The sequence below is a fragment of the Acinonyx jubatus genome, chromosome A2 (assembly GCF_027475565.1).
Source record: "Acinonyx jubatus isolate Ajub_Pintada_27869175 chromosome A2, VMU_Ajub_asm_v1.0, whole genome shotgun sequence".
NCBI classification, from domain to species: domain Eukaryota; kingdom Metazoa; phylum Chordata; class Mammalia; order Carnivora; family Felidae; genus Acinonyx; species Acinonyx jubatus.
The window spans coordinates 62,978,862-62,992,364 of NC_069383.1; the positions used below are offsets into that span (position 1 = coordinate 62,978,862).

Here is a 13,503-nt window from a genome sequence, read left to right on the forward strand (position 1 = left end):
GTGCCCCTATATTGTTTTTGATAATCCTGTCTTTCTGTATGGTCCTTTAGTGGTTGTTCTATTACCTTAAGTATGTGTATATGTGTACGTGTGTTTGTGTTAAATCTATGGCTGTACTGTGATATGTCTCACAGTCCACTGATGTCATTTCTTCAGTAGTTTAAGTGAAATACAGAAGACTTAGCTCCCTTTATCTCCTTTTATCTCCCCCCATTTATAATTTTTGAAAGTATTTCCTCTACGTATAATTAAAACCATATCAATGTGACAATGTTAGAATTTTTGATTCAACCAAACATAATTTTAAAAACCAAAGAGAAGGGAAGTCTATTTTATTTACCTGTAATTTTGCTTACTGTGTTCTTTAGCAACACATTTTGTTAGTTTTCCTTCATCTGATGATATCTTGAATTTTTCTTAAAAAAAAAAAAGAATATTTTAATTGTGTATAGGACTCTAGGTAGACAGGATTTCTTACTGTTGTTTTTGCACTTGAAAAATACTGTGCCACTCCCTTTTGCCCTCTATGGTAAGACATTCTTTTTCTCTAGCCATTTCCAGATTTTTTTTTGTCTTTAGTTTTTAAGCTTTCATTATGATATGCCTTGGCACTGATTTCTTTGGGTTTATCCTGTTTAGGGTTCACTTAACAACTTGAATATGAAAATTTATGTTCCTTGCCACATTTGGGAAGTGTTTAGCTATGAGTTCTTTTAGTACTTTTCCAGCCTCATCACTTTCTCTGCTCTTGTGTCTCTGATGGCAAGGACATCAAATCTTTTGTTATAGTTCCAAACAGTCTGTCTGTCTGTCTGTCTGTCTATCTATCTATCTATCTATCTATCTATCCTCTTTGTTGTTCAGATTGTTTAAAGGGTATTAGACAGGAAAAATCCATTAAATACACTCTCCTATGAGCATGCAAATAGGTCTGAAAAAGAATACAATAATAGAACAAAATGTGGCTCTGTAATGAACAATATTTTATAGTTATAATGACATAAATGCTCTTATGGACTATAAACTTTTATAATTAACCAATATTCAAAAGACAGCAAACTTGATTGTTATTGAATATAAGGTAAATATTACCAACCATGTAATAAAAAATATAATGTACTTGTGGCAGAAACTGGATGATAGGGTGATGAGAGGTAGGAAAATGATAATACTGTCATCTTGCAAAGGAGTCAAAAGATCATATCTGAGAATGATGGAATAAAAAAATAAGAGTTTAAATTGTTAACCATTTCACAGAAACTGTAAAATAGGCCTAAGTGCTCATCAAGCTTTTATTTCTAGTAAACTAATAAAAGTTTCTAGTTACTACTACAGCTTGCCACCGTTGAGTTGTGGCCAATGAAATGTAGAAAAAAGCAATACATACCATTTGTTGACTTCTCAAAATCATATCATGTTTTAATTTTCTACATTTCTTTTTGTGCTTTTTTTATATAGCTTTCCCCCCTGTAATTTCTTATTATCTTTTATTTTTTTCTTTTCACCGTTATCTATTATTTCAGCATCTCATTCAATTATTCTGTTTCTTGGTATCCATTGCATTCTTCTTTCTTACACTTGCTGACTTTTTATTCTGATTTGAACACTTCACATCATACGTGGACCATGACTTTCCTGGATAGCTTTTACAAATTTTTCCTCACAATTCTGGTTTTATTTGTTCTGACAGTGTATGCTTTTGTAAAATCTGCAAGATTTTCTGAACTTATGAGTAAGAAGAGGTGAATATTTGTGCCAAATTTGCCATCCTAAACCAGAAGCACCTGTTAGCATTATAAATTTTACACAATTCAAATTAATTGGCACCTGGCCAGGAAATATATCACAGAAGCAATAAATATGATAAATAAATATGATCCATGGATGCCTCCTAAGATTTTATCTTATTTTTTTTTTAACTTTACTTATTTTGAGAGAGAGAAAGAAAGAGAGGGCAAGTCAGGGAAGGGCAGAGAGAGAGAGAGAGAGAATCCCAAGCAGTCTCAAAACTGCTAGCACGACGCCCAATGCAGGGTTCCAACTTACGAACTGTGAGATCATGACCTGAGCTGAAATCAAGGGTCCAATGCTTAACTGACTGAGCCACCCAGGCGCCCCAGATTTTATCCCGTTTTTATTCACCTCTGAAAAGGCGACAAATATTTATAATATTTGTATATTTGTCACATATAATATATAAGATTTTGTGTAATTCTCCCCAAATCTGAATAGAATTGCATAATCACTTGAAAACAACTTGCAAAGGTTAGGCAAGACAGAATGGCATTGCCATTTAGGAGAAATGTTAATAACATATCTCATTTTTACAGTTACTAATCTTAACATGCATCTTGTCTCTAATGATCCTTCAGGGCTAGGAGGGGGTGAAAGTGATGGGGTGAAGAGATACTCCAAGTGTAATGGAAAGATTAATTGATTAACTTTTAAGCATTTGAATTTATAAAAGTCTTGACATCAGGCTCTATATTTAATTTGTTAATGTAAGCTTTCAATGTTACTACTAAATTAAGAGGCTAAGATCTGTTAGATTTTATCTTCTTGTTTGCCCCTTTATTAATGGAAAAGACAACTGTGCAAGCCAGTAAGATTCTTATAGGCCTATATTAGAAATGTTAAATGGTAACATATTGGTAAGTTACTTTAAAACTTGGTCCTAAAAATTTTACACTTGTTTAGTTTTCCCAAAATTGTGCAAAGCACTCTGCTATCAATCCAGTAAGATTTCAATCATTGTGAGATATAGTAACTTAATGTTTGTCTGTTTCAGCTCAGCACTTAGGTGGACTGCTTTCCTCAAGTAAGTATTATACTAAACTTGAATGAATGATTGATTTTTGGATTATTGAACCCAAATATGTGGTTGTAGTATGGAAAAAATCTTTGGAGGTAATAAATGTGGGCTTTAGTTTAGAGAATGGATATTCAAAGCAGTTTTGGGTGAGCAGATGGCAGCTTAGGGGTTTATGAGTCTGGGAAAGACATAATGCCATAGCCTATTGTGCAGAGAACACAGAATTTTAAGCCAAAACTGAAAATTACAGTGGCAGAGTTAGTGGCAAAAGGGATAGATGAGAAGAAAATGCCTAAAGCTCTTATTGTTTCCTGACGGTATTATTTCCACCACTAGAAATTCTGGTTATAATTATGAATTCAACAAGATATAAGATAGACTAGTTCAGCCTTTCCCTTAAACATGGCTTTTCTTTTCTTCTTCATGAGAAATAAATTCCTGAGCACATCCAGATTTAAAAATAATTCTCTTTTATTTCAGATGCCTTAGATATTCATGCAAAATTGGGAAAGTTTTAGTAAGAAATGGGCCATCTGAATCATCTACCCAGAACTCTTATAATCCTATGAAGGGCAAGTAAAATTATTGATAATTAAATACTTAGTATTCAGTTAGCTGTTCAGTTTTAGGTCACCTTTGTGATCCTAAGATAATGTAGTTTTTTCCATCTAAAAATTTTGCCTTCTAGTCGTCTCTAGTTCAGTAAAACTCCCTATTATATGTTATATATTTAATCTAAAAATATAAGCATATTTCTAGACTCTCTTCTTATTCTTCTCCCCAATTCAATTCATTCCACCACCGAAGTACCTCTTGAATGCATTCACTTCTGTGTTCATTGTCTGTATCCTGAACCAGGCGGAAGATGTCATGGCCGTGGTTACCCTGCCTCCTCTTCTCCATTCTCCACACAGCAGCCAAGATATACCCCTTTTAAAATACAGATTTGAATACGTCATTTGCCTCTTGAAATCTTTCAACAGCTTCCAGTGGGCCTTCGAATAATCCTGCTAAAATCCCCCAAACCTGACCTTTAGTTGCCTTTCCAATCTCACATGCACAAATCTACTATTTGCTTAATTCATGCCAGCCACTCTGGTTTTCTGTTTGGCAGGCAATGCTTTCTCCTATTTCACTGCTTCTGTGCATACTGTTCCCTCTTCCTGGAATGTTCTACCCCTTCTCTTTACCTTATCTAAATGATGGCCCCCCTCCAAATCCCAGTATGACTATTACTATGCCAGTAAACGTTTCCTAATGCACTTAAATAAGTTGAGTCCCCAAATTATATATTTCTCTAGCACTATGAAAATCTACTCTCAACATTTTGTACGTAACAGTTTCTCAGTAGCTAGTAAATACTGGTGCAGGTTTTCTTCTCTGTTAAATGTTGAGAGTAAAGTCCATAAGGACAGGAGCTATTTTGTTAACCATGTCCATCATCTGAATATGTGATGTTGTCTGGTAGGTAGTAGGCATACAATAAGTATTCATTAGCCAAGTGACAAAGTAATTTGGAATTTAATGTATAGTTTATATGCCTACAATATTTTCTTCCAAGTTTATTTGCATCCCTTACCATGTTGAGCTATGTCAGAGTAATAGGTGAGGTAAAGAAGGGAGAAGGTTGGAGGAAGAGATTGGATAAAGAATTGCAAAGTGGGAAAGCAAAGAGAAGGTAAGAGAGAAACACTGATATCAGAGAATACTATTGTCTTCTCCAAACTTAACAAAACAAGATCTAGAAGGCTTTTCTAGTTTTTTCTTTCAATACAAGCTTTGCCATGTAGATTAATATTACTATTTAGAAGCTAATTAAGTAGAATATTATCTCTATATCTTTATTCCTGTTCACTTTTGGCATTTATTTTGGTCATTAACACTTCCTCTAAAGTGACCATGGGAATGGAGGCAATTTGCTTCCTGTTGACAGATTTTGTAATATGATTGATGGGGGCAGAAGGTGAAACTATGTGGTAAAATGAGTTTTTTTGCATTATCTGTGTATTTCATATATCAATGCCAGTATTTCTCAAACTGCGGGTCAAGACTCCAGGGGGAAGGGTTACAATATAATTTAAAGGGTTTCATATATGGGAACTATTTCGAGGTGGAAATTGTGGGCTACATTGAGTGTGTGAGCCTTCTTTTTTTCTTTCAGCCCTCCATATTTCCTTAAAATATGCTTTAACAAAAATTCTGCCAATTGGAGGATATAAAATGTTTAAGCCATACAATTCATAGTGTAAACACTTTAAAGCAAACTTTAGACTGTTAAAATCACTAGTCTACAATATTGCTTGCAGAACCTTGCACAATGCCTTGAAATCAATTAATATATATAGATTGATTTGTTTTACATTTATTCACAGAAAGCAGGTGACTATATTATGAAAGAGAATGATAAAATATAGACAGGCACTACCAATTGTATTAATTACTGGTTACCTTAGAAAAAATGAAAACAGAAGGAAAATATTTTTACTTGGGGAAGATGTTTTGAGCTCCTGATATAGTATTCAATCCAGGATTAACCATATTTCCCAGGATCTCTTTACATTTTATGTTTGATCTCAGCTCTCAGTTATGCTATTGTGTCCCAATTTTCTATTTCCTTTTGCATCATTCCTCTCTGTTTTATCCAAGAAAAGTCCTTTTATTTGTGGACCATGAAGATTTCTGTTACTTTCCAAAATTTTATTACCTAATTAACACTCATTTTGAGTCTAGAAATTTTGGCTGAATATTGAACCCATGTAAACATTTTTCTTTTCAGTACATAAACATGGAAAATAATGGAAGAAAATGTGAATCATTCTCCTTATCTAAATATTACCAACAGGGGGCGCCTGGGTGGCTCAGTCGGTTGAGCGTCCGACTTCAGCTCAGGTCACGATCTCGCGGTCCGTGAGTTCGAGCCCCGCGTCGGGCTCTGGGCTGATGGCTCGGAGCCTGGAGCCTGCTTCCGATTCTGTGTCTCCCTCTCTCTCTGCCCCTCCCCCGTTCATGCTCTGTCTCTCTCTGTCTCAATAATAAATAAACGTAAAAAAAAATTAAAAAAAATAAATATTACCAACAGAAATAAAATTTATGATGATAAAATTTTACATTAGAATTATTAATAATAATTGTTATTATCATTAACTGACAAATCAACTTAGAGTCTCATAGGTAGATAAGCTGATACCAGCAGTCATATATTCTATTTTCTTATCCATCATTAAAATAAAATCAAAAGAATTCATAAAATTCTTGTTAGATTTTCTTCTAAAAATATATTTCAAATTTTTATATCAACATTTAAGGACAATTTTTGACTGCAAGTGATAGATACCCTACTCAAACTCCTGTAAGCATGAGAGAGGATTCATTTGGCTGATAAAACTGAATTGCTAAGGAAATGGATGTATATGAAGGTGCCTGCCAGTTGGAAGCTGTGACGAGCCCAGGATTCTCTCAGTTTGCTTGCTGGTATCATTTCATTTTTCACACATTGCTTTCTTCACAAAACCAAAGCCATGGCAAATGATAACACTCATCTCCTGTTCTTATAGATTTGCAAGAAAGAAAAGCAAGAACCTCCCTTTTCCAAATATTGGGAAGAGATTCTTGTTAATATGACCTGGATTAATATCCATGGTCTTCATGACAAAGAGTGGTTTCATTATGACTGGCTCTGCTTGCATTTCCTGCCCATTCCCAGGTATTTGAAAAAAGAGAGTGTAGTACAGAATGGGGATATTACTGTTAATCCAGGCAGTTTCCCCAAGGTGCATCTACAAAATTTTCATATGCACTTTAAGTAATCCAAATTATGTAATGCACATGCAACACACACACACACACACACACACACACACACACACACAAGCTGAAAGGTCTGAAAAATATTGTGCACATTAAAATCTTAGGACACAAGAGGGATCTGGGTTGCTCAGTTTTTTGGGCAGCCAACTTCGGCTCAAGTCATGATCTCACATTTCGTAGGTTTGAGTCCTAGGTGGGGCTCTGTGCTGATAGTGTGGAGCCTGGAGACTGCTTCAGATTCTCTGTCTCTCTCTCTCTTTCTGCCCCTACCCCACTGTGCTGTCTCTCAAAATAAATAAATAAACATTAAAGAAAATCTTAGGGCACAAATATTGCCTGAAGTCATTTAGTTGTATATTTCATAACTGTTTTTTGAATTAAGATATTAAATTTAAAAGGGAAGTCTACTAGCTTATAAATTTGGGCATTGATATCTTACAAGTAAGTAAATATATTTGTAAGCTGAGCAAGGGAAATGTCAAAGAATATAATTTTTTTTATAAAATATTTTTAAAAATCATGTGTGAGGCAAAACAACATTTCAGAAAGATTCTCCATTAGACACCAGAAATATATTTACTCTATATTTATTTTCAACACATTATTTGGAAAAGCATGAAATATAGAGAAAAAAACATTATAGCTTAAAGTCAATAGGAATATTTTTAGTAGAATTTCAGTGTCAAATCATACAATAAAAGAGAAAGTTCTATAGGCCATTTAACCATTAAAGCTCTGTAACACTGCTTAGAGAGACCAGTATTGGCTGATCATCATAATAAACAGATTTAAATTAGTTTTTTTTTTATATTTTAGTAAATGTACTCTTATTGTTTTCAACTTGCATCTGAGGTCTTAGAGATGTTTTCTTTTATTTGTAAAGCCTCCCATTATTTCATTTAATCATAATGTAATTGTGAGTACAATACTTTTTCCCTGGATAAGATCATTGTAAGCATAAGGAAGATGCTGAGAAATAATTCTTTTTTTTTTAATTTTATTTTTTAAAATTTACATCCAAATTAGTGAGCATATAGTGAAACAATGATTTCAGGAGTAGATTCCTTACTGCCCCTTACCCATTTAGCCCATCCCCCCTTCCACAAGCCCTCCTGTAACCCTCAGTTTGTTCTCCATATTTATGAGTCTCTTCTGTTTTGTCCCCTTCCCTGTTTTTATATTATTTTTGTTTCCCTTCCCTTATGTTCATCTGTTTTGTCTCTTAAAGTCCTCATATGAGTGAAGTCATATGATTTTTGTCTTTCTCTGACTAATTTCACTTAGCATAATACTCTCTAGTTCCATCCACGTAGTTGCAAATGGCAAGATTTAATTCTTTTTGATTGCTGAGTAATACTCCATTGTATATATATACCACATCTTCTTTATCCATTCATTCATCAATGGACATTTGGGCTCTTTCCATACTTTGGCTATTGTTGATAGTGCTGCTATAAACATGGGGGTGCATGTGTCCCTTTGAAACAGCACACCTGTATCCTGTGGATAAATGCCTAGTAGAGCAATTGCTGGGTCGTAGGGTAGTTCTATTTTTAGTTTTTTGAGGAACCTTCATACTGTTTTCCAGAGTGGCTGCACCAGCTTGCATTGCCACCAACAATGCAAAAGAGATCCTCTTTCTCTGTATCCTCGCTAGCATCTGTTGTTGCCTGAGTTGTTCATGTTAGCCATTCTGACAGAGGTAAGGTGGTGTCTCATTGTGGTTTTGATCTGTATTTCTCTGATGATGAGTGATGTGGAGCATTTTTTCATGTGTCAGTTGGCCATCTGGATGTCTTCCTTGGAGAAGTGTCTATTCGTGTCTTTTGCCCGTTTCTTCACTGGATTATTTGTTTTTTGGGTGTTGAGTTGGATAAGTTCTGTATAGATTTTTGGATACTAACCCTTTATCTGATATGTCATTTGCAGATATCTTCTCCCATTCTGTCAGTTGCCTTTTAGTTTTGCTGATTGTTTCCTTCACTGTGCAGAAGGTTTTTATTTTGATGAGGTCCCAGCAGTTCATTTTTGCCTTTGTTTCCCTTGCCTCCAGAGATGTGTTGAGTAAGAAGTTGCTGCGGCCAAAATCAAAGAGGTTTTTGCCTGCTTTCTCCTCAAGGATTTTGATGGCTTCCTGTCTTACATTTAGGTTTTTCATCCATTTTGAGTTTCTTTTTGTGTATGGTGTAAGAAAGTGGCCCAGGTTCATTCTTCTGCATGTCACTGTCCAGTTTTCCCAGCACCACTTGCCAAAGAGACTGTCTATATTCCATTGGATATTCTTTCCTGCTTTGTCAAAGGTTAGTTGGCCATATGTTTCTGGGTCCATTTCTGGGTTCTCTGTTCTGTTTCATTGATCTGAGTGTCTGTTCTTGTGCTAGTACCATACTGTCTTGATGATTACAGCTTTGTAGTATAGCTTGAAGTCTGCGATTGTGATGCCTCCTGCTTTGGATTTCTTTTTCCAGATTGCTTTGGCTATTCGGGGTCTTTTCTGGTTCCATACAAATTTTGGGATTCTTTGTTCTAGCTCTGTGAAGAATGCTGGTGTTACTTTGATAGGGATTGCATTGAATATGTAGATTGCTTTCGATAGTATCGACATTTTAACAATATTTGTTCTTCCTATCCAGAAGCATGGAATCTTTTTTCCATTTTTTTGTGTCTTCTTCAGTTTTTTCATAAGCTTTCTATAGTTTTCAGTGTATAGATTTTTCACCTCTTTGGTTAGATTTATTCCTAGGTATTTTACGGTTTTTTGTGCAATTGTAAATGGGATCAATTCCTTGATATCTCTTTCTGTTGCTTCATTGTTGGTGTGTAGGAATGCCACCGATTTTTTTGCATTGATTTTATATCCTGCAACTTCGCTGAATTCATGAATCAGTTCTAGCAGTTTTTTGGTGAAATCTTTTGGGTTTTCCATATAGAGTATCATGTCATCTGCGAAGAGTGAAAGTTTGACCTCCTCCTGGCCAATTTGGATGCCTTTTACTTCTTTGTGTTGTCTGACTGCAGAGGCTAAGACTTCCCATACGATGTTGAATAACAGTGGCTAGAGTGGACATCCCTGTCTTGTTCCTGACCTTAGGGGAAAAGCTCTCAGGTTTTCCCCATTGAAGATGGTATTAGTGTTGGGTTGCTTATATATGACTTTTATCATCTCAAGGTGTGATCCTTCTATCCCTACTTTCTTGAGGGTTTTTTTCAAGAAAGGATGCTGTATTTTGTCAAATGCTTTCTCTGCATCTATTGAACGGATCATATGGTTCTTGTCGTTTCTTTTATTGATGTGATGAATCACATTAATTGTTTTGTGGATATTGAACCAGCCCTGCATCCCAGGTATAAATCCCACTTGGTCGTGGTGAATAATTTTTTTAATGTATTGTTGGATCTGGTTGGCTAATATCTTGTTGAGGATTTTTGCCTCCATGTTCATCAGGGAAATTGGTCTATAGTTGTCCTTTTTTAGTCTAGTCTCTGTCTGGTTTTGGAATCAAGGTAATGCTGGCTTCATAGAAAAAATTTGAAGTTTTCCTTCCATTTCTATTTTTTGGAACAGTTTCAAGAGAATAGTTGTTAACTCTTCCTTAAATGTTTGGTAGAATTCCCCCAGAAAGCCATCTGGCCCTGGACTCTTGTTTTTTGGCAGATTTTTGATTACTAATTCAATTTCCTTACTGGTTATGGGTCTGTTCAAATTTTCTATTTCTTCCTGTTTCAGTTTTGGTACTGTATATGTTTCTAGGAATTTGTCCATTCTTCCAGATTACCCATTTTATTGGCATATAATTGCTCATAATATTCTCTTCTTACTGTTTTTATTTCTGTTGTGTTGGTTGTGATCTCTCCTCTTTCATTATTTTATTTATTTTATTTATTTTATTTTATTTTATTTGGGTCCTTTCCTTTTTCTTTTTGATCAAACTGGCTAGTGGTTTATCAATTTTGTTAATTCTTTCAAAGAACCGGCTTCTGGTTTCATTGATCTGTTCCACTGTTTTTTTGGTTTCAATAGCATTAATTTCTGTTCTAACCTTTATTATTTCCTGTCTAATGCTGGTTTGGGGTTTTATTTGCTGTTCTTTTTCCAGCTCCTTAAGGCGTAAGGTTAGGTTGTGTATCTGAGGTCTTCATTCTTTAGGAAGGCCTGGATTGCTGTATACTTTCCTCTTATGACCGCCTTTGCTGCGTCCCAGAGGTTTTGGGTTGTAGTGTTATCATTTTCCTTGACTTCCATATACTTTTTAATTTCCCCTTTAACTGCTTGGTTAGCCCATTCATTCTTTGGTAGGATTTTCTTCAGTCTCCAAGTATTTGTTACCTTTCCAAATTTTTTCTGGTGGTTGATTTCAAGTTTCATAGCATTGTGGTCTGAAAATGTGCATGATGTGATCTCGATCTTTTTGTACTTACTTAGGGCTGATTTGTGTCTCAGTATATGGTCTATTCTGGAGAACATTCCGTGTGCACTAGAGAAGAATGTATATTCTGCTGCTTTAGGATGAAATGTTCTGAATATATCTGTTAAGTCCATCAGGTCCAGAGTGTCATTCAAAGCCATTGTTTCCTTGTTGATTTTTTGATTAGATGAACTGTCCATTGTTGTAGCTGGGGTGTTGAAGTCTCCTACTATGATGGTATTACTATCGATGAATTTCTTTATGTTTGTGATTAATTGATTTATATGTTTCTGTTCTCCCACATTTGGCGCATAAATGTTTACAATTGTTAGGTCTTCTTGGTGGATAGACCCCTTGATTATGATATAATTCCCTTCTGCATCTCTTGATACAGGTTTTATTTTAAAGTCTAGATTGTCTGATATAAGTGTGGCTACTCTGGCTTTCTTTTGTTGATCGTTAGCATGATAGATGGTTCTCCATCCCCTTATTTTCAATCTGAAGGTGTCTTTAAGTCTAAAGTGGGTCCCTTGTAAACAGCATATAGATGGATCTTGTTTTCTTATCCATTCTGTTACCCTATGTCTTTTGATTGGAGCATTGAGTCCATTGATGTTTAGAGTGAGTACTGAAAGATATGAATTTTTTACCACTATGATGCTTGTAGAGTTGGAGCTTCGGGTGGTGTTCTCTGGTCCTTATATTTGTTGCTTTTGAGATATATATATATTTTTTGATATATATATTTGTCTAATATTTGTTGCTTTTGATATATATATGTATATATATACACACATATATATATATACATATATACATATATATATGTGTGTGTGTGTGTGTATATGTATATATATATATATATATATATATATATATTTTTTTTTTTTTTTTTTTCATCTTTTCTCCCCTCAAAGGGTCTCCCTTAAAATTTCTTGCAGGGCTGGTTTAGTGGTCACAAACTCCTTTAATTTTTGTTCATCTAGGAAACTTTTTAATCTCCTTCTGTTTTGAATGACAGCCTTGCTGGATAAAGAATTCTTGGCTGCATATTTTTCTGATTCAGCACACTGAATATATCCTGCCACCCCTTTCTGGCCTGTCAAGTTTCTGTGGATAGGTCTGCTGCAAACCTGGTCTGTCTTCCCTTGTAGGTTAGGGACTTTTTTTCCCTTGCTGCTTTCATGATTCTCTCCTTGCCTGAGTATTCTGTGAATTTGATTATGATATGCCTTGTTGATGGTCGGTTTTTGTTGAATCTAGTGGGGGTCCTCTGTGCTTCCTGGTTTTTGTTGTCTGTGTCTTTCCCCAGGTTAGAAAAGTTTTCCACTATGATTTGCTCACATAACGCTTCTACCCCTATTTCTCTCTCTTCCTCTTCTGGGACCCCTATGATTCTGATGTTGTTCCTTTTTAATGAGTCACTGATTTCTCTAATTCTTAAATCGTGTTCTTTTGCCTTAATCTCCCTCTTTTTTTCTGCTTTGTTATTCTTTGTAAGTTTGTCCTCTGTATTGCTGATTCTCTGTTCTGCCTCGTCCATCCTTGCCGCCGCTGCATCCATCCGTGATTGCAGCTTAGTTATAGCATTTTTAATTTCATTCTGGCTATTTTTTACTTCTTTTATCTCTGCAGAAAGGGATTCTAATCTATTTTTGACTCTAGCCAGTATTTTTATTATCGTGATTCTAAATTCTGGTTCAGACATCTTGCTTGTGTCTGTGTTGGTTAAATCCCTGGCTGTCGTTTCTTCATGATGTTTTTTTGGGGGTGAATTCCTTCATTTTGTCATTTTGAAGGGAGAAAAGGAATTAATGAAGTAGAAAAATTGAAATTAAAAAAATTAAAATTAAAAATACTAAAATTAAAAAATTAAAAATACACACACACACACACACACACACACATGAAAATCAAATAGATAATGCTAGATCCTAGGTGTGTTTTGGTCTGGGTGTTGAAAGTGGTTTGACAGATTAGAGAAAAAAAAGGGGGGGGAGAAAAAAAAGGAAATTGAGAATTTGAAAAAAATGAATACAGTGAAGTAGACTAAAATGAGATGATGGGAATAAAATAGAATTTGAAAAAATATACACAAAAGTAAGAATATAGTAGAAAAATTAAATAAAAACATTTTTAATGAAAACTAAAAATAAATATGAATTTTTTCTTTTTTCTGTATTTAAGAAAAAAGAAAAGAAATGAAAAAGTGAAAAAAGATAAAAAAAGAAAAAAGAAATAATTTGAAAATTTGAAAAATTGAATACACTGTAGTAGACTAAAATAAAATGATGGGAGTAAAATAGTATTTGAAAAAATTTGCATAAAAGCAAAAAATATAGTAATAAAAATTAAATAAAAATATCTTTAATAGAAATTGAAAGTAAAGATGAAGTTTTTCTCTTTCTGTATTCAAGAAAAAGAAAAGAAACAAAAAAGAGAAAAAAAGAAAAGAAGGAAGGAAATTTTTTGAAAATT

General features: G+C 34.5%; 1 long non-coding RNA gene across 2 annotated transcripts in view; it reads left to right on the forward strand.

Annotated features, from left to right (window-relative positions):
• The window catches only part of LOC128314783 (uncharacterized), a 97,139-nt gene that overhangs the window by 61,614 nt on the left and 22,022 nt on the right, over positions 1 to 13,503 (forward strand). The window contains exon 3 of one of the 2 annotated variants that reach the window (XR_008296824.1): positions 2,789 to 2,818. The exons of the other annotated variant lie outside the window; for it this stretch is intronic. This is a non-coding gene — a long non-coding RNA (uncharacterized LOC128314783). The remainder of the gene's footprint in view (positions 1 to 2,788; positions 2,819 to 13,503) is intronic. 2 annotated transcript variants of the gene reach the window in all.